Source organism: Heteronotia binoei, chromosome 10 (assembly GCF_032191835.1).
Source record: "Heteronotia binoei isolate CCM8104 ecotype False Entrance Well chromosome 10, APGP_CSIRO_Hbin_v1, whole genome shotgun sequence".
Taxonomy (NCBI): Eukaryota; Metazoa; Chordata; class Lepidosauria; order Squamata; family Gekkonidae; genus Heteronotia; species Heteronotia binoei.
The window spans coordinates 50,910,734-50,932,152 of record NC_083232.1 but is presented as its reverse complement, the minus strand read 5'-3'; the positions used below and the strand labels follow the sequence as shown (position 1 = coordinate 50,932,152).

At 41.5% G+C, this 21,419-nt stretch overlaps 1 long non-coding RNA gene across 1 annotated transcript; it reads left to right on the top strand.

The window, feature by feature from the left end:
* Nucleotides 1–6,507: 6,507 nt before the first annotated feature.
* LOC132578516 (uncharacterized) lies at nt 6,508–7,291 on the top strand. Its single transcript, XR_009555886.1, has 4 exons — nt 6,508–6,573; nt 6,645–6,767; nt 6,852–6,888; nt 6,986–7,291. It is a non-coding gene; the product is annotated as an uncharacterized LOC132578516 (long non-coding RNA).
* The last annotated feature ends 14,128 nt before the right edge of the window (nt 7,292–21,419 follow it).

Sequence of the window (21,419 nt, the reverse complement as noted above, 5' to 3'; positions counted from 1 at the left end):
ATACAAATACAGAGATTGTCCTTAACTCCTGGGAACAGCCTTCCACCAGAGTCTTCACTATTCTAAACCACTCCACATGGGCTCTGAATCAGACTCTGCTTTGTGTCTGTTGTCACACATTAGAGAGCATCTCAAAGACCATTACTCTCTTTTCCAATCACTCTTCCACTCACTCCACTCTGTAACTGCTTTCTCCAACTGACTAACTGTCACCCTCTTTTTATAGATAGAAGCAGTTCCCCAAACTCTGAGTTCCATTAGCTGTCATTCACATGCACTGCCTCGCAACATGCATATGCCCACTATCTGTCACAGATAACTCTGAGATAAAATCAGTACATGCACAGACTTCAGTTTTTATGTTTCAGGCTAATTAGAGTTTCTTAGGCTAGTCATGGTTACTTAAATTTTTATGTCAAGAGGCTTTTGTTTCAGTGTTTTCCCCAAACATTTCAGTATACTTTGAGTATTCTCTAACTCTTTTGGTTTCCAGAAGGCTGGTACACTCCTTCCAGTACTTGAACTCTTTCTCTTGAAACACCAGCATCCATCTTTTTAACTGACTTGTAAAGCCTCTAAAGGCAGTTTCTAACCACAGCAGACCAGGGATCTCTTCACTCTTCAGAGCTAACTGTCTGTTTGACCTAGTAGGGAATTTCTCTCTCTCTCTCTAGAAGATCTGTTCACTTTCTTTGGCCTGAATGGGACTCTCTGCCTAATTACCCACTCGTCCTTACAATCTGTCCCAGATCTCCTGTCCGTGTTAAACTGCTCCCAGTCAGGGCTGAATTCCAAAACTGTCAGTACTCAATTCTTCTCAGCTAGGACTGAAATCAGATTGAATTCTCCTCAGCATCCAGTTCTGAAGTCTTTCTGTGCTCAGATCTCTTGGAACAGCCTGTCACTCAAGGCTCTCTGGTTCTGTGAAGAATTAACCCTTCACAGTCCTCTATTTGTTTTAGGCTTCCCAATCCCCAGGGCCCAGGGGGGATCCCCCGGTTTTACAGGCTTCCCCCCTCCCCCAGCCAGCTGGCGGCCAGGGGAAGCCCCGCCCCCCACAGCCATTATGCACCTCCATGACCGAGTCCCATAGGGAATGATGGGGAATTGATCTGCAGGTATTGGAAGCTCGGGGGGGGGGCTGTTTTTTGAGGTACAGGCGCCAAATTTTCAGTATAGCATCTAGTGCCTCTCCCCAAAATACCTCCTAAGTTTCAAAGGGATTGGACCAGGGGGTCCAATTCTATGAGCCCCAAAAGAAGGTGCCCCTATCCTTCATTATTTTCTATGGAAGGAAGGCATTTTAAAAGGTGTGCTGTCCCTTTAAATATGATGGCCAGAACTCCCTTGGAGTTCAATTATGCTTGTCACACCCTTGTTCCTGGCTCCGCCCCATGTCTCCTGGCCCCACCCCAAAGTCTCCTGGCTCCACCCCCAAAGTCCCCAGATATTTCTTGAATTGGACTTGGCAACCCTAATTTGTTTACATAACACTTCCAAGCTTTTAAAAAGTGCAGTACATCACACCAGATTTGCAGGACTATCTGAAAATTTAAAAAAATACAAAAGGAGGTTTAAATCCTCTGAAAAATAAGAGTGTTATCTCAGCTTGCACACAGAATGCTCTTTCCTTGCTTGTGTGGTGGAGCTGGGAACTGTGGCAGGCAGTCTGGGAGATTCAGGCCCTGCTACAGTGTCAGTAGACATCAGGAACTGTTCTGGTCCCTGTCACTATGGCCGACACCAGGAGCCATTCAAGGTCCTGCCACTGCCAATACAGATGCCAGAAGCAGCTCCAGGCCCTGCTGCTGCAGTGGACACTGAGAGCTTTTAGGGGTGCTGCTGTGGCAGCAGATGCCGGGAGCTGCTCTGGGCCCTGTTGCAGCAGCGGACACTGGGAGCCACTTGGGGCCCTGATACAGTGGTGGTGGATGCCAGCAGCCATTCTGTTAACTGCTGTGGCAGCAAACACCAGGAGCAGCTCTGGGAACCACTCCAGGCGCTGCTGCACACCAGGCTTCCAGGCAGGTGGTTGTACTCACAAAGAGGGGGAGATGGGATTCCCCCCCCCCCCAATGAGGTTTGTGGACTTCCACCTTTAAAATACATAATAAATACCTCTCACTGAGCGTATGATAGGTTAGATTCCATGAAAAAACTTCACTTATGAAAGCAGCGCAAGCTTCTTTCCTTCCACCTCTCACTGAAGTCTCGAATCACCCTTCCCCTCCCGCAACACTGCTTCTAGAGAACACAGGATCCCCCAGGAACTGCAGGAGAAGGGTCTGGATTTCTGCAGTAGAAAGAAGAAATAAGTTTTTAAAAATGCTCCTTCTTCCATCAATACAAATTTCTGCTGGATCTAAGCTGATGTACTGTATTGGGAAGTATACATTATTAGATTATTGCTGTGGAAGTAGAAGGAAGTACACATCTGAGCATTTGACATGGAAGGTGCTATCAAGAGGCAACATTTTCAGCATCAATACCATCATCAATCACAGCTGTTCTCTGATAATTATTAAGAAACGAGTTCACTACTCATCTGACAGTTCACCAGAACAGTAACAATATGATCAGTATGTGAAAAATATCATAAGAATATCTGAGGTGAAAATCCTGAAAGGTATATATACATCTAAGGGGGGAGGAATTACAACAATGTAGAGAAAACTTTACATTGGCAGTCACTTGGAAAATGACTTTCCTATTTATTTTGGAGGATAAGGAGAGAAATAAATTTCATTATATCAGCAGGGCTACATGTAACATTTCTATGAACATTTTTATAGCATGCATTTTGCCTTCAAGGAAACAAATTGAATTTCCTGATTGCAAATGATGAACCCTGCTATTACATACTTGGTGATTTCAAAAAGCATCTGTCATCACACATACAAAAAATACATTTCTCAAAGAAACATCTGGTGCTTTTTTAAACAAGCCCCGGGCCAGGTCTGTGCAATGAGTGAAATATGTCCTATAGATAGAATGTTTTTAGCACTGCCTTTCATTTAATCAACTGTGCATGGCATGTTTGTGTTGAGTTAACTATCTCTGAAATATTGGCTCTCCAAACATTTTTGATTTTTTTTAAAAAAACATACTCTTTGAGGATGACAATAAAGAGCCATAAATAAGCCTCACTTCATTTCCTGAGTACCTGGAAGATATTTCAAAAGGCAAACAGAAGTACTTTCACTTTAGTACTACAATAGGAATTCATCCTAGTCATGAATTCCATTTGTTGCAACCTAACTCAATGATCTCAGAATCAAATGTGACACTTTTGCTCCGCCTGGCATAAGAAGACTCCATCCATCTAGCTGTCCTCTGTCACTGAAAGAATGGGGTTTGATATAACATTTCTGTCATTTCCTTTCTAGCAACTGGGGTATAGAATCTTTTCAACCTGCTCTCCTTCAGTTTTTACGATGTTATTTTTTTTTTAAATTTATTTTAGAAATGAATCAGCCCATCTGAGGTGAAACAGCTTGCAAAGTACTTGTGTGCTTTTAATGGTATGTATAGGGAGATCTGGGCTGCTTTCAGATAGGACCCTATTATGGCAGCAGCAAAGAATGTGGAACAGGCAGGACAGAAAGAGCACCCACATACCTGAGTTCTTAAGCCGCATGCTGCTGCCCCATCTCTGCCTCCTCTTTTCCCCCTATCTTAACTTTGCAAAAGTTCAGACATTATGGCAGTTTTGCCAGGACCTCAGCTTATGACCCTCAAGCCCTGCTATATCTTGACAACAGAACTTAGCAGGTAAAGGGAAGAAATTTCTGTTAAAGGACTAAAAGGGTGTGTGAGTTGCAGTGTGCCATTTTGAAAATGGAACTTAGCTCCATCCCCTCTCTTTAGTGGCTTGGGGTGTGTTCACATGCGCCTTTAGCTCTGTCTTACCCACGGTTCCCATTCAGATTTTATTAGCACATCCAGACAACTACATCTGTCCCTCGAATGCAACTCATCAGTATTCTGGCTTGCCCCGGTTTGTTGTCGGCATTATTAGACACCGGAGAAAGTCCGGTTCTTTTCCACAGAAGCGGCACACATTCGGGTTATTCCTGTTTGGACAGCTCATGCGGGATACTGCCCCTTGGGATGTTTGGCATCCGCCTTCCACCCCTCCCACTTTTTTTTTTTAAAAAAAAAAGCCCTAGGAGACATTCACACAACCAGTTCATCGGAAATCTGAGGTGAGGCTTCTGTTTCTCCGATTGACACAGAATTCATGTGAGTGGAAGAACAGAAAAAAAAATAATCTTTTTTTCAATTTGGAGGATTTCCAGATATCATTGTCACTGCCCATTTTCAGAAAAGTAGTTCCTGGCAGTTCCCTAGTTTGAATCAGCAACATTAATTCCTGGAACTCCCCCCCCCCCCACCCTTTGAAGCAGCATTTGATTCTCCACCTCTCAGCGTTTGGGTGCATGTTTAATGAAAATACCATGGCAGGAATCACCATATGATTGCTCAGCAACTGAATGAGAGTGAGATGACTTTGAATCTGCTTGATCAGTTGTGCGCATATTCCAAGAAAAGAGTGTGGTAGCATTTAATATGTCTGATCGTTCAACAACAGGACAATATCGGGATGAGTTGCATTCTTAGATGCTCGTCTGATCGGCCCTACATCAAATCAATATTCAGCAGTTTAAATTGGAGTGCTGCACGCCCGCTTTTAATTTAATTTTATTTTTAATTTATTTATGATTTATATCCCACCCTTCTCACCAAGGTGGCTTAATGTAACGTGTGACCGCACCCTAGGAGGTAGCATCTGGGCAGATGCTATACCCATAGCAACACAGCTATTTTCCATTCAAACCTCCAAAAATGAGTTTTATTTGGGGGTATGGGAAGTAAAGGGTGGGAAATGGGAGCCAAAGGAGCTGTGCATAGATTGGCATAATGAAGTCATCTAGGGACTTCCTACTGTCTATGTTGAGAAATCGTCACGTGGAAGCAATCCTGGACAGGTCTAAGAGAAAGATGTAAGACTAGGAACAGAAACACAATTCCACCTAAATAGTAGCACCATGAACGTATAACAGTATTCCTCCAAAAGCCATCAAGTACGATTAGCCTTTTGATTCCATTCCATCTTGCATTCAGTCTCCCTAATGTTTTAAATTAACTTGAATATTTAAATTTGGCTCCTATGTTTCCATCCCTGCAAGACACAGTCACACATATTAAAGAAGATAACACAATGCATTTAAAGTCAGTTAATACTCAGAGTGCTTAGGGGTAATATTTGACCTTAACACAAAATGCCATTGTGGTTGAAGCATCCGCTAGACAAGCAGGAACTCGGCTGAATGACTTCCATTCTAACCATTGACCTTTTCCGTTTGCCTTTTATGGTTATACTTTTATTTCATTGTATTGGCAAAACAAAAAAGAAGCACAAAAAGAAAAAAATGGTGAGCCAGACAGTTTGAAATCGAGCCACCATTAGTATTGCAGTTTTGCAATTGAAACTACAGATGTTTAGACTTCTTACATTTGGATTCAGGTTCACATGTAATTTAGACAAATCCAATTATACAACTGAAATAACAAACTTCGTTTCATTGATGTTCTTCCCATCATGTAAGACTGTCAGAATGAGCTAAACAACCTTAAATGGACAACATTAGCTTGATCAGACTTTAGAGAGATTGAAAAAGGGTATTTAAGGAATCATTTTAATTTTGCAGTAATTTATTGATGTTCCACCTTTTGCCCATAACTCACAGTAGTATGTTCTGGGTTCCCAAGATAGAGATCTCCCAGCCAACTATTGACTTAGACCAGTTAAAAGAAGCAAGAGTGCTCTATCATGTGTTCTCAGACCATACCTTCAACCTGTTTCATTATATAGCAACATATAATGCAAGATGCCAGCTTGCTTTCTGTGCACACAGTGCAGTTATAGCTGGTTATATCACTAGTATTATAGTTGCAGTTATATCACTAGTATTTGAAGAGTAGTAACTTCACAGTCTGAAACATGAAATACTAGGGTTGCTCAGTGTTTGGACATATGGGACAACCACCACCCTCCATTGGTCCTTCTTGCTGTCATCAGCTCACCTAACTTTCCCCTTCTTTATGGAACAAATTGGAATTTTCATACTCACAGATCTTGTTATCCTTCCTCATAGATAGACTCCCTGTTCTCTTCTGTCTCCCATATTTTGCATTTTAGAAGTAGAGTACTACTGGGCAAGAAGTGTCTAACCAATCTCTTAGGCCACTTGATCCCACATCCTGCTCTAGTCTGAGGTACTCAACTCATCATATCCCCCTCACAAAAGGGACATCAGATTGGCCAAAACCACAGACAGATCTGATGTAGTTTCTTTCTACCCCAAAACATGCTAAAAATCTGGGCCAATTGTGGGAGGATAGCCTTCTTTACATAGTGATGAGGATGGAAGGGAAAGGAAAGATCCCCTGTGCAAGCACCAGTCGTTTCCGACTCGGGGGTGACATTGCTTTCACAACGTTTTCACGGCAGACTTTTTTTTAATGGGGTGGTTTACCATTGCCTTCCCCAGTCATCTACACTTTCTCAAGGTAGGAACAGAACAGGAAACCAGCTAGCAGCTGAAGAACACACTTAGCAGTGTGTTCTTCTCTGCTTACAGATATTTAAAATCTGGGTCTGTCAGACACATGAACTGAAGTGCTTGTTCTTCAGCGCTTTGCCTGGGGATTGTAACCTAAAATGGGTATGAAGATTTCTTGATGACAGGATTGCTACTAGCCAGGTATTGAAAAAGTAAAGTACTTCCTAACTCCATATTTCACCCGTAGCAAAGCCTCGACTGCCTCTCTCCTGTTTTTTGTTTCAGAGTTGTATCCTGTTGTATTATTGAAGATGTCACAGAGGTGCTCCCCACATATATGTAGCTATGTGTGTCTTCCATTATCACTTGTCTCAGAATCTCCCTTCCCCCTCCCTTACAACTACTCTTTCTCCTTACAGGAACTTTGTTCCCCACCCCCAGCAGGACTTGAATCCTTGCCGGGAGAGACCATTGGTTCTCCATGTATTTGCCTTCCCAAGAGAATTGTCGAGCTGACTGGGCAATGTCTGCCTCCAGCCTGAGCAGTGTTTTATGATAATTATTTCAGGCTTCTAAATGTTTTATGCTGTGGATGTTAATATTTGATTATTTTAATGTTTTATTATTTTATCATGTTTTATTTTGTAAGTCACCTCAAACAGGTTCTCTGGAGAGGCAGTAGACAAATTTTCCAAATACATAATAAATAGATAAGAATGATTGTTCTTGGAGTGTCCCAGTGGGCTTTCTTGTCAGAAGGGTGATTGTGCTTTATACACTATCTGCAGGAGTGTAACACAGGCAGTCATGGTAGCTCTGTACACAAACCCCTCCATGTGTTGATTGACCGTGCAGAAGGGGAGAGCAGGCATGAGCACAATGGCCATGACCATTTCCTCTCTGACTGCTGGCTTGTCAACACAGTTCCTATGTGCAGAAGCATTGTCTGTACATACACTCCCTCCCTGTGATCAGCAGTGTTTGGAAAGCAATATCCCTGATTATGGGGAAGGAGCAAATGCACAGACACTTCCTCCACATGTAGGCACTGTGTTGATGAACCATCAGTCACGCAGAGGTGGGGAGTGAGGCTAGCAGAAGATCCTAGGTCCACTCCCTGTCATCTCCAGGTGAAAGGATCTGGCAGTAGGTAATGTGAAAAATCTCATGACCTGAGACCCCAGAGAGTCACTACCAGTCTGAGTACGCCATGCTGATTTTGATGTGTCACTGGTCTGTCTCAGTATAAGGCAGCTTCATGTATTCATTTGTGTTCACAGTCATAAGCACTCTCCCTCTTTGCATGTTCAATCAATGCATAAAGGGGTTGTGTGTGTAGGGTACTGTAATGCAGCGTACTATGGTGTTTATACCTTCCAAAGTGTGTCAAGTCTATGTGGTGGGCATATGGTGAGATGGAAGCATGCCAATGTTGCTGTATGTTGATTAGTTTCTTTCATGGATAACTAAAACGGGAGCATCATTAGCCTAGCTTACCATGATTGACAGCAGTAGGGTTGCTATGGCTCAGGGGATGTTGCTACATGCTCTGCTGTTTAAAGTTATGCTGATTTTTCATTCCACTTTTCTGCTGGAAGTGTAAAAGGTAAATGTAGTCCCCTGTGCAAGCATCAAGTCATTACTGACCCTGGGGTGATATCACATCATGACATTTTCTGGGCAGACTTTTTATTATGGGGTGGTTTTCCATTGCCTTCCCCATTCATCTGCATATTACCCCCAGCAAGCTGGGTACTCATTTTACCAACCTTGGAAGGTTGGAAGGCTGAGTCAACCTTGAGTTGGCTATCTGAACCCAGCTTCCACTGGAATTGAACTCAAGTCATGAGCAGAGCTTGGACTTCAGTACTGCAGCTTACCACTCTGCACCACATGGCTCCTGCTGGAAGTGTATAAGATACCAATTACACTACAATGAAGTTACACCACTGTAAACAGCCATCAGGATAGCGGGGACCATAGAATAGCATTGCACTGCCCAGCCCTTCCAATCTTATGTACACTAACAAATAGGCAAACGTGATGAATCAGTTCTGAAGACAGTCCAGCAGTTCAGCTACCTGGGGTGCATCATCTCCTCAGATGCCAAGATCGACAAGGAGATTGACAACAGGCTGGCAAAGGCAAACCGTGCATTTGGCCGACGCACAAAAGAGTGTGGAGCAACAAGCATCTGAAAAAAGGCACAAAGATCAATGTTTACAAAGCGATTGTGATGACAACCCTCATCTACGGCTCCGAATCGTGGGTTTTATACCGTCATCACCTGCGACTCCTTGAGCGCTTTCATCAGCGCTGCCTTCGCACCATCCTCAACATCCACTGGAGTGACTTTGTGACCAACACTGAAGTCCTCAAGCGGGCGGAGGTTACAAGCATCGAGGCACTGCTGCTAAAGACGCAGCTGCGCTGGGCAGGGCATATTTCTAGGATGGAAAACCACCGCCTTTCCAAGATTGCCCTGTATGGCGAACTCTCCATCGGCCATCGAAATAGAGGGGCACCAAAGAAGAGGTACAAAGACTCCTTGAAGAAATCCCTTGGCACCTGTCGCATCAACCATCACCAGTGGTCTGACCTAGCCTCAGATCGCAAAGCATGGAGGCACACCATCCACCAGGCTGTCTCTTCCCTTGAGAACGCACGCATAGCTGGTCTTGAGGACAAAAGGAGATTGAGGAAGAATCGCACTGCTACAGCACCAACCCTAAATCAGACTTTTCCCTGCAGCCACTGTGGCCGGACCTGCCTGTCCCGCATTGGTCTTGTCAGCCACCAGCGAGTCTGCAGCAGACGTGGACTATTGCACCCTTCTTAAATCTTCGTTCGCCAAGCCAAGCCAAGCCGAGAGAGAGAGAGAGAGAGAGAGATGATTTCAATACGATCAGAGACCAATTCTAGGACTACAGCAGAAATATGTATACCTCTAGGATCATCTAGTCCAACCCCTGAACAATGCAGGAAACTCACAAACACCTCCCCCTAAATTCACAGGATCTTCATTGCTGTCAGATGATTTTAGAACCCAAAACTTTTAAAATTAATTTTCATTAATCCCTAAAATATTTCCCCACTCAGTCTCACTGCTACCCAATTTGAAATCTACTTACATCTAAATAAAATTTCCCTCTGTAATACAGCAATTTTCTCTTCTCTGTAGAAGTTCTGTCTCACATACTGTAGTATTGCTGGATTTATTGTTTATTTTGGCTAATGCTGGAAGTATTGTAAAAGATAAAAAAGAGAAGGAAAATAGCATAGCCAAGACTGTGCAGGCAAGGAGCTTGATGTGGTCAAAACAGGAAGCCTGTGAAACTGTTAAAGCTGATGGTTTTGTTGGCAAAGATAAGAAACCAGTAAGAAAAGCAACATTTTAAGGTAAAGAAGCACTGAAAGCTTCAAGAACTGAAATGATGGAAGTTATTATTAAGATTCAGGGGAGGACTTGCTTTAAAATATACAAGATAAAGTGCAATTCAGCATAGATTTTGCAAATGTTTTATTAGGACCATTCATTATTTGAAGATGTATTATTTAATTCAAACAATAAAAAGTGAACCAGGATTTTTATATTGCTTATATTCACATTACCATCACAGACAATATATCTTATTCTCAACGTGTCCTAATTAAATCCATGTCAGGGCCATGTACAAAGAAGGGACATTTTCCTGCAAACACAGGATGGGGTGCAGATAAATGTGAAACTTCAAAAAAAGAAGGGGAGTAACACCCCCCCCCACACAACAGAGAAATGTTGTCTGCACTTTCACAGGCAGCACTCCTCCACTCTCCTGGTGGCATCCACCATTCTTGCCCATGTGGCATCCACTGAGATGGGGGAGGCACCACTGACTGCAGACCAGAGGGAGAAGCTAGGAGGAGAGGAGTACAGATGCCTGGCCTGAGGGTCAAGAGCAGCAGGATGAATAGGTGGGCAGAGAAGCAAGGGAAAGGAAAACAGCAAAGAGCAAGTGTGTTAGGAAGTGGGGGTGGCAGCAGTACAGGCAGAAAGGAAGGGTGGTAGCTGCTGCCCCTTGAACATATGAACATATGAAGCTGCTTTCAGACCCTCAGTCCATCAAAGTCAGTATTGTCTACTCAGACTGGCAGCGGCTATCCAGGGTCTCAAGCTGAGGTTTTTCACACCTACTTGCCTGGATCCTTTTTAGTTGGAGATGCCGGGGATTGAACCTGGGACCTTCTGCTTACCAAGCAGATGCTCTACCACTGAGCCACCATTTACTGCACTCCAGTCAGGTGGAAGAAGTGGCAGGTTGAATGGCATGCGAGCAACCTGGTGAGGCAGTTGGACGGGGAGGCAGGTCAATATGCATCTGAAGTCGTACAGACAGTGTTATTTCTGGGGCCAATTACATAGAAATATTACATTTGTGACATAAATGGCGTGAAAATAGCATAAAAGAAACAAATCAAAAACATTAGCAACAAATACTGGGAAATGATGGTCAAAATGATAATTTACAAACACAAACAAAAAAGGGTGTATTTGTACATCCCAAATGGCAACATGGTCCACACAGAACACTGTTAGTCCATCTGGGTTTCAAAAAGAACACAATGCAAGTGCCAACTCAAATGCTGGTTGTTCTTTTTTAGTATTCATATCTCTACTCTTTCACATAAAAATGGAGGTAGTGAGGTCTGATTTTTCAATAAAATGATAGGTTTGGGGGAGGGAGGAGCTGGACTGTTCCCCACCATACCTCTTTAAAGTCTGCTCCCCTGCAAGCGCAGATTTCTCTCAGCCTCTCACCTGAGAAAAGTGCTTGAGGCGATAGTCTCCTCACACATACACCCTTTTAAGATTGATATTCAGGCCCCTATCACCACTCCATTTTATATGTTTATGGGAAAGATATATGATGGAACAAACATGGCCACCCCGTCACATCTTATTGAGCCCTTCATGATCATGCAGACAGTTTGTTCTCTGACTTGAATGGGTCCTGCTGTGGATTCTTTAGGAGTAATCCAAAGTGAAATGGAGACTGCTACAAAGAAATTGTTTGCTTTTTTTAAATATTTGGCCTCCTATGGGTTTTAAAAAACTGGCCAACTTCGGTAGCAGTCGACTCAGAGGATTATCACTGCTGTAAACCATTTTCCATGGTGATTTATAATATTTTAATTATGTTTAATACAGGGATTTCTAACACAGCTGGAGCAGGCACACTGGGAAACAGCCTGTGCTGGCAGCTCAGATGGGACTTTCAGCCAGCAAGATATTTATCACTGACCTAGTCCTTTTCTCATTAAGAGGGATAATGCTATAAATACGCTACATTTGTACGTGCCTTTTTAAGCATACTTCACTTGCAATTAAAGCTTCTAGAAGCCAATACAACTTGTGCTATGCTGTAGGATTTTGTAGACAGTTTACTGTATCTTGAAAACATAACAAAGAAATTAAGAATAAAAATAGTAAGCACGTTTTTTTCCAGATTTCTGAACACATTATGCAATGAAGCTGTATCTGATCTACATGAAGTTCTTAGTACACCAGTCCAGTCTTAAGGGCTTCTAGTCCTCAAGAGAAAATATTTGAGAACATTCTCCTTAAAAGTTTCTAAACAAATACTTCCATCCATGCATGTTCCATTTTGAAATCAAAATATTGCAAGCAACCTTTTCTCAGGAATTTGGACCTGAAGGGAAGGAAGCCATTGCCAAGAGCTCAGAGACAATGCATTGGAAAATCTAAACAATTCAGCTTCATCCAAATCTTGATCTATTTTGCCAGTAAGGGGCTATCTACATCAAATGTTGCCCTCAGATCTGGAAGACAGGGGCTCTCTGAGAAAAGAATGTGCAGTCTTGCTCATGCAACATCAAATCCATTGCTTTAATATACTGTGATAAAATTCAAGTCACCACAATAACCATTCTTTATTTTAAATAAATATACTATACGTTTGGGCCATAACATTATGCTACTCATCATACAGCTATATAGTTGTTGGCAGTTGCTCATGATTTGTGTCCAAAATATATATGTTTCTCTTAGTAATCAGAAATGGCTCGCAGAACAATGAATTGCAGGCAGTGGTATCTTCTCATACTCTTAGACCTGCTGCCAACATGTGTCATGTAATGGACCATGGGAATGGTTCTTTGATCTATCCTGTGTTTTTCTCCTTTATAAAGGAAATTAGAAATGAAAGATTCTGAGTTCCAAAGCACATAAACAACATTTTGTACAGGAAGGATCACTCATACTTACCCTTTTGCTTCTGTCGTACATCCTTGACTGCAGTTTTGTTTATTATGGTTTTGTTGCTTCTTTTATTCTAAGTGCACATTTTCCCAATAGCACTACTCTCAAAGTCAACCTTTGGCATGTTGTTGCCCTTCAGCTCTTTGCAGCTCTTCCATCACCCTCCAAATTGAACTGCACAACCCCAAGGAAGTCCAGAGTTGTTACACCAAGGCAGGCAATGGCAAACCACTTCTGTTTGACTCCTGCTTTGAAAATCTTGTGGAGTGGCCACAATTCATCTGCAACTTTTTTAAAAAAAATAAATATTTTTATGTTTTATTGACTTTAGTACAATTGGCCATTACAGCATATGGATGTTGAAATTACAAATAACCCTCACCCCCCCCCCCAACCCTCCCCATCTTCTTTTAGTCTTTTCCCCTCAGCCAAGGGCACAGAGTCCTGATCTTCCACTGAATGTCCTTCCTTGCTTCTCCTGAGATCCACTCTAAATAAGGGTTCCATCTGGTCTCGATTTCCTTGACTTTATCTTCCCACGTGGAATCCTTGTTGATTGTTGCCACGATGTCAGACTGTATGAAATCAAACAAATAGCTGTGCCAGCTTTCTATTGACCATTTACTTTTATCTTTCCACCCCAAAGCGATGACCGCTTTCCCCGCTAGTATCATTGCCTTGACAAGGTTTTGCATGGGTCTACTTAGTGCTGGACTTCCTATTGTGCTTAACAACATCATATTAAAGCCAATGGTTAATGGTACATTGCAGACTTTTCTAATAAATTGAATAATTTCCCCCCAAAAGAGTTTAACCTCTTCACACTCCCACCACATATGTGCAAACCAACCCTTAAATTGTTTGCAATGCCAGCACTTGGAGCTCACTCCTGGGAATATATTGGCTATTTGTGCGGGAGTTTTGTACCATTTTGTGAAAAATTTATATTCCAGTTCTTTAAATTTGATTACTTTAATCCTTTCTAGACCATCCAAGATTTTCCCAGCCAACCCCTCTGTTAACTGACCTTCATGACTCCAAATCTTTTGTAAATGTACTATTATTTTATCTTTATTTGAAATCATTTTTCTGTATAATAACCCCACTAGACCCTTCCTTTGTTTGGCCATTACCTTATATATCTCTTCCATTGGAGTGTCTAACCAAAGCTCTCCCTTTTCACTGATCATCTTAACTCTCTTATGCAAGCCTGCTATGTTTAACCAGTATTGATTACCTAAATCTTCTATAATTTCCTGTAAGGGTTTTAGCTTACCACCCCTAAACATATCGTCCACTCTAAAATAGCCTTTCTTTTTAAGCCTTTCCCACCATTTTATAGCATGCACCTCCTTAACAATAGCTTCTAGGGGGCTCCACCTTGAAACCTTCCCTAGCCACTGTGGGTACCATTTCATCCAGGTTTCTAATGCTGCTCTTCTGGGCCCTATAGCTAATTTTAGATCTTTTGTCGACACTGTGGAAAAAAATCCAAATCTTCCAATGCCACTGTTGACCGCATTCTCGAAATTAATCCACTTCTGTACCTTATCCTCACTCAAATCTAGTAACGCTCTTAGTTGAAAGGCCTCATAATATTTACTTAAATTTGGAATTCCTCAACCTAATTCTGATTTTAGGTTGTATAGAATTCTCTTATGAAAAGGTGCTATAATTTCTACCATTTCTTTATAAAAGTCAGAAGTAAAGCCATCCAGCCCTGGTGATTTACCCTTTTTGAGCGCTTTTATTACTTCCTTTATCTCTTGGAGTGTAATCTCAGCACCCAGTGAGGTTTTTGCTTCCTCCTCTATAATTAGCTTAGGTGCGTCCCACACCTCCGTTATATTCTTTTTCATATATAAATTTTTATAGAAGTCTTCAAATGCCTTAGTGATTTCCTTAGAGTTTTGAGTTGTACTATTATTAATTTTAATAGTTCTAATTGATTGTTTTGCCTTTTTGACTTTCAAATAATTAGCTAATCTTTTTGCTGTATTAATGCTATTCCTCTGGAAGTCGTTCTTAACCATTATTTCCTTTTTCCACATTGTTGCCATATCTAGGGCCTCCAACCGTTTTTGAATCTCTTTAATTCTAATCTGTAAACTAGGATTACACTTTCCCACTATTTCTTTTTGTAACTCCTCCAATTCCTTAAGTTTTGTTTGCCTTTTTTTATACCATTCACTTTTTATGTCTTTTTCCTTCCTAACCAAATGGCCCCTTATTACCGCTTTAGCAGCGTCCCACAATATATTAGTTGACACAGTTCCTCTATTTTCCTTAAAATATAATTTTAACTGTGTCATTAAGTATTCCCTATCCTCTTCTTTTGTCATTACCAAGTTGTTATACCTCCAAGGTCTATTTTTCGAGGGAAGATTTAATTCTAATTCAATACTTAGAGGGGCATGGTCAGAAATCAAAATTGGATGGGTCTTGATCTCTTTAACCACCATATTATTATTTTTTTCCAAAATTATATAATCTAAGCGGGATGCTGTTTTATGTCTTCAAGAAATATGTGTCGGGCTGGGTCTCGTATTGATGAACTCATGAGCGTCCTTCAAGCCCCAATCTCTTAGGTTAATACTATTGTTCTTGGTTATGTCCATATTTAGATCGCCCACTACAATTAGTTCGCCCTCTGAAAACTGTTGTATCTTCTTAAAAACCAAGTTTAAGAATTTCCTTTGTCTTTTATTTGGTGCATAAACATTTACTATAGTGATTTTTATGGCTTCCAGCTTAAACTTAACTAAGAGGTATCTACCTTCCTTATCTACTAATTTTTCCATGTTCTCCACCTTAATATCCTTACGAATCAATGTAGCCACGCCTCTAGCTTTGGAAGACCCTCTTGCTTCTGCTAAAACCTGCCACCTCAGATCTTTTATCAATGGTTTTCTATCATTTATTTTTTTGTGAGTTTCCTGTAGGCACAACAAATCTATTCTTTGTTCTTTAGCCATTTTAATTACTCTGAATCTCTTAAGATTTGATGTTAGACCATTCGCATTCAGTGAAAGGACTCTTAAAGATCTATCCATTCTCTTTATATGTAACAGACTTGGGCCCTAATGGCTGAGGGTATTTTTCTATACTTCTTACTGAACCCCCCCCCCCCCATTCCCTTCCCCTGTGGCACAGACAACTTCCTGGATGAAACCATCATCCTCTCTTCCACTTTCCAGGGGGCACACATCCCGCTCTCCCCTTCAAGTTTATAGCTAAATTTAGCTCAAAATATTTTATACTTCCCTTTAGTAGTCCGTTCTTGGCCTTTTCTCTTGTCTACTTGAGCTTCCTTCTCCCGGGTCCACACCGAGCTCCACTGTTTCTTCTTCATCTTCTTCTTCCTCTCTCGGGTCTCTTAGGTCGTCTGTGGCAATGCCCAGGCGAGTAAGGAGATCTCTTGCTTCTTTAGGGTTGCGGGCCACCAGCCTTTTTTCATCTTTAAAAATAATTATTGAGGAGGGGTACCCCCAAGAGAATTTAATCTTGTTGTCATATAATTTTTGCCCAAAGGGTCTCATTAGCCTTCTCTTTCTGATGGTTTCCTGGCAGAAGTCTTCTCTCAACCAAACTTTCCTTCCTCTAAAAGAAAGGTCTTTCCTTTTTTTCAAAGTCTTGAAAACTGTCTGCTGAGTCTTTTCCCTTGAAAATTTAATTATGACTTCCCTTGGGGCACCCCCATCTTGTCTCCTTTGCAGTCTATGAGCTCTCGCAATATCCTGAGATTGCAGAGTGACTCTTTGCTCACCCATCCAGTCTATAAGGGTTCCTTCCAGGAGCTTATTATTTATTTCCTCTGAAATTCCACCCAGGATCAGATTCGCTCTTCTGTTACGATCAGAGAGCTCTGTAAGTTGCGAATTCAGCTGGAGTATTTTTTGTTTATTAGATAAGGCCAGCTCATTAGCAGAGATTGCAATGTTCTGTGTGTCCTTGAGCTCTACACTCAACTCTGTAAAAGCATCCCTGAGTGATCTAATTTCAGTTCTCATCTGGTCCTGGGACGACATTATTAAAGTCTGGAAAGCTGATATCTGCTCAGATAATTCTTTAATTGTCTTAGCCATGATGATTATTTTCCGGAGTTACCCGCGACCGCTGAGTAATTAACAAGGGCGTTGCCTCGTTAATTTGATAGTAAAAGTTGTTGTCTTACCCTCTGGGACCCCAGAAAGGAATTCTTATGATCTTCAGACCTTCGTAAGTAAGCTCGTTCTTCAAATAGACTTGCCAAGGAGCTATTTACATTCTTTTGAGCTATTTAAAATTCCAGTTCGAAGGGGAGGACGAGCACACAGCCGGCTTAGTTAACGCATGCGTACAAACCCCAATTCATCTGCAACTTGATAACACTCTCCATCACCCACATAAACAATACCAGACTACAATCTGGGAGACCCAGCTCCAAATCCTGACTCTGCCATGGAAGCTTACTGGTTGATCTTGGCCCAGACACACAATCTCAGCCTAATCTATCTCTGCAGGGTTGTTGTGAGGCTAAAACTGAGAAGAAAAGAATGATGTAAGCCACTTTGGGTCCCCAGTGGGGGAAACAGGCAGGGTATAAATGAGGTAATTTTTTTAAAAAGACAGGATTATGCCTAGAGTATATATTTGCAACACAAAGGCTTTTGCTGTTGCAGACTTTGTAAATAAATGTAAAAACACTGTGTTCACTTTTACCTCCCTTAGAATGGGCTGCCATGGCTTACTGAACCAATATATTTTGATATTTTGTACTAGTATTGTGTGAATAAAGGATGGATGAACTAACTGCTGCTGAATTTAATCACCTTTACTACAACTTTAAGTATTGTGGGGAAGGGGGGGTTGGATTCCCAAATTATAAATGAACCAAGGCTGGAAATCAGATGATGACCACAAAAAGTAGCAGTAGCTCTGGATTTACCATTTTCTAGACACACCCTTAAAACAGTAGCATGGCCATGGTCATACATCACGAAGTAGGGCTTACAGAAGCAAATTTAGCAGAAGAATCCTACTTGAGCCAGCAATCTGAGCTATGGAGAGATGTATGGAACCTGATCAACAACGTCTTTATAGGACTCTACCGGGGCAAGAGACAAGATAGGAACAGATTTGAGACTTCTGAACAGGCAGTCTAAAAGGACCCAGAAACCAAATTTGAGAAGGGCATATCTCTAGGAGAAAACTCTCCCCCAGCAATGTTCTGAGCTTATTCAAATTATTCATGTCTGAGTGGAGACAAACTAATGCAGAAAAGGATGTCATATGTTTACAAACATTTCCGTTAACATGCTGAAATTGCAAGCTTATTCATAAAAGGCCAGAGCTCTCAAAGGTCAAGCTGAGGAGAAAATGTAGTAATTGTGATATTAATCATTCTGACGCCTGATTGTCTGATACTTTTTGACATATTGTGGAAAGCAAGCTCTAGGATTTTGGCAAGAAGTTTAGTTGAGGGTTGTCATTTTTTTTGTAAAGCATTACTTTTTATCTAGTTATTCATTTCTGGTATATTAAATGTTCACACGTTATAATGCCAGATGAAAATTTCTACCACAGTGCAATTATCCATCTATCTTAATAGGACACTGTAGAAATTAACATTTTAAATTCCACAGGCTGTGAACAGCATCTGAAATGACTGATTTACTTTGATGTCACTCTGTCTCTAAGTGAGGGGTGGGAAATGCTTCCACCAGCTCACTGGGGAAGATAATACCCTCTAACTCACTGCCATTGACTTAGCTGCTCTGAGTGCTATGAAGTCTTGGGAGACCTCACAATTCAAATTTCAAAGCCTGTTGCCTAGGCTCCACAGGCTTTTGAATGCTATACTCCTGAGGACAATAGTCCCCCTAATATTGACATTTATGACTTTTGTAATTTGGTCCAGAAATTTTTTAAAAAGCTAAGAAATTTTCTGTCCCCTTCTCCCCTGTGAAAATATATTTGTGCAGCAGTCTTAACCACACTTCCCTGGAAATCAGCCCCACTGAATAACATGGGACAGAATGGCTTCAGACTGCTCCCTTACTTATTCATGCCTCACAGTTCCAATCCATTCATTCCCAAGGCAGCTCAGTTTTACCAGTCCAAAATTCAAACGCAGTCCAAGGAATTTTCCGTGTCATTAGATATGAATCTAAGGAACTAATTCCTGTCACCTGCAGGCTGCTGCACAAACAGAGAAAGGAAGATACTGAGGATGAGAATGTATTGCCAAAGCAGATTACAAGACTGGGCAAAGAATCAAATGAGGAACTGGTCTGGCAATTGTTTAGAAATCACAAGACAGCCCCTAAATTCAGTTTGATAAGAGTCATATCTGACATTTTCTTTTCCTTTTGCTGTCTTCTAGAAACACGAATCTCTGGAGTTGCCTTGGATGTCAGGAAATATTGGGTATGTGACTGCTGACTCAAAAGTTATATGCCTGAAAAATAGGAGGTGCCAACTTCTGGAGGTTTGGTGGTGGTGCTTTTGGAGGGAAGGAGTTCAAGGAATGGAGGGAGCTCATCAGGCATGTGATGCCAAGGAGTCTGCCTTCCAAAGCTGCCATTTCCTCTGGAGGAATTGATCTCTATAGTCTGAAAATCAGTTGAAATTCCAGGAAAATTACATTCCCCACCTGGAGTTTGGAAACCCCTGCCTGGAAATAGAAGTTGGTGTGTATTTTTAATGAAATAAGTTTATCTTTTTATTTCATCAGAGATGGAGTAGATACAATGACATTACTTGGCATAGTTTGGTGTAGTGGTTAAGTGCCTGTTTGGTGTAGTGGTTATGCGCCCGGACTCTTATCTAGGAGAACCGGGTTTGATTTCCCATTCCTCCACATGCATCTGTTGGAATGACTTTGGGCTAGCCATAGCTCTTGCAGGAGTTATCCTTGAAAGGGCAGCCCCACCCACCTCACAGGGTGTCTGTTGTGGGAGGAGAGGATTTAGGAGATTGTAAGCCACTCTCAGTCTCTGATTCAGAGAGAAGGGCGGAATATAAATCTGCAGTCTTCTTCTTCTTCTAATCTCCCCTATAATATAATTCTCCAGAAAATGGCCTTGCTTCACCTGCTTTCCCATTGGCTGAGCTGCCTGTCACTCAATCTCAATAGATAGCAATTCCCATCCTCCAGCCCCAGGACAGACAAGGATTGAACCATTGCTTCACAGAGGAGAGAAAGAAACCCTTCGCTCAAAAGGAAAGAGTCCAAGAAAGCTTTCCCTCAATTGGCTGAAGGAGGACGAGTGATAGAGCCAGAGAAAGTCTCAATTGGCTGAGGCTCCTCCCTATCCTCCTCTGGAAGGAAAACAGTTCGGGGAGGAGATGGCATCCCATTGCAGCAGAGCGGGGGGGGGGCGGAGGGAAAGCAAAAGAGAGAGAGAATGAAGTTTTGTGTTTAAGACCACCATTATCAGAGAGTGTGTGTTGGTCTGAAAGGTATCACTAAAAACCTTTGAGGAAGAATTCATTGGGCCCAGTTTTAACTAGGGCTGCCAGTTCTATATTGGTGGCAAATTCCTGGAGATTTTGTTGGTAGTGTTTGAGGAGAGCAGGGCTTGGGGAGGGGCTTCAACTGAATACAATGCCATAGAGTTCACCCTCCAAAGCAGTTGTTTTCTCCACGGGGAGATAGTTCTGTTTTCTGAAGTTCAGTTGTGGTACCAGGAGATCTTCAGGCTCTACCTTTTTTTTTTTTTTTTTTTTTTTTCCCAATGTTAGCAGGTTTTATTGAACATTTCATAATTACATTGAACATTTCATAATTACATTTACAGGTAATTCAGAAAGAACAGATTCTTGTCCTGCCATTTCTTCCCCCTGTCCCCCCCCCCACCCCCAAGGAGCATCTAGGTAATATCTTACACAATTTTTATTTCTTATCTATCTAATATATTTATCCATTGATATTTATCCATTGATATAACTTATTCCAAGTCTTTCTTGATTCTTGTAAATTGCCTCCTCTTAATCTAACCGTAAGGTTATCCATTTCTGCAGCCTCTAGCATTCTCTGCACAAATTCATCTCTGGTTGGTATTTGAAAATTTTTCCAGTACTTAGCGTAAAGAATTCTGGCAGTAGTGATTATATGTAGTAAAAGTTTTTTGTCATGTTTGGTTAAATTCCCTTTACATACATTTAGTAGGTACAGCTCTGGTGTATGGCAAATGTTGATTTTTAATATTTTCTGTGTCCAGGTGTTTACTAAGGCCCAGTATTTTTTTGCTATTTCACAGTTCCACCATATGTGGTATAAAGATCCCTTCACCTTTTTACATTTCCAGCAAGCGTTAGAATAATTGGGATATATCTTGCTTAATCTTTCTGGTGTTAGATACCACCTGTGTGCCATCTTATAGATGTTTTCTTTATAGAGGGCCGATCTTGTCAACTTTAAGTTTTGAGACCAAATTTTCTCCCAATATTCTAACTCAACACTGTATCCAAAATCACGTTGCCACTTGATCCAACTTTCCTTTACAACTTCTCCCATCAGTTTAATTTCTAATAGCCACTTATATAATCTGGAGATAAGCTTTTGTCTGCCCTCTATTATGTTATCAAATTCCGCGTTTGTTTTAGTAAAA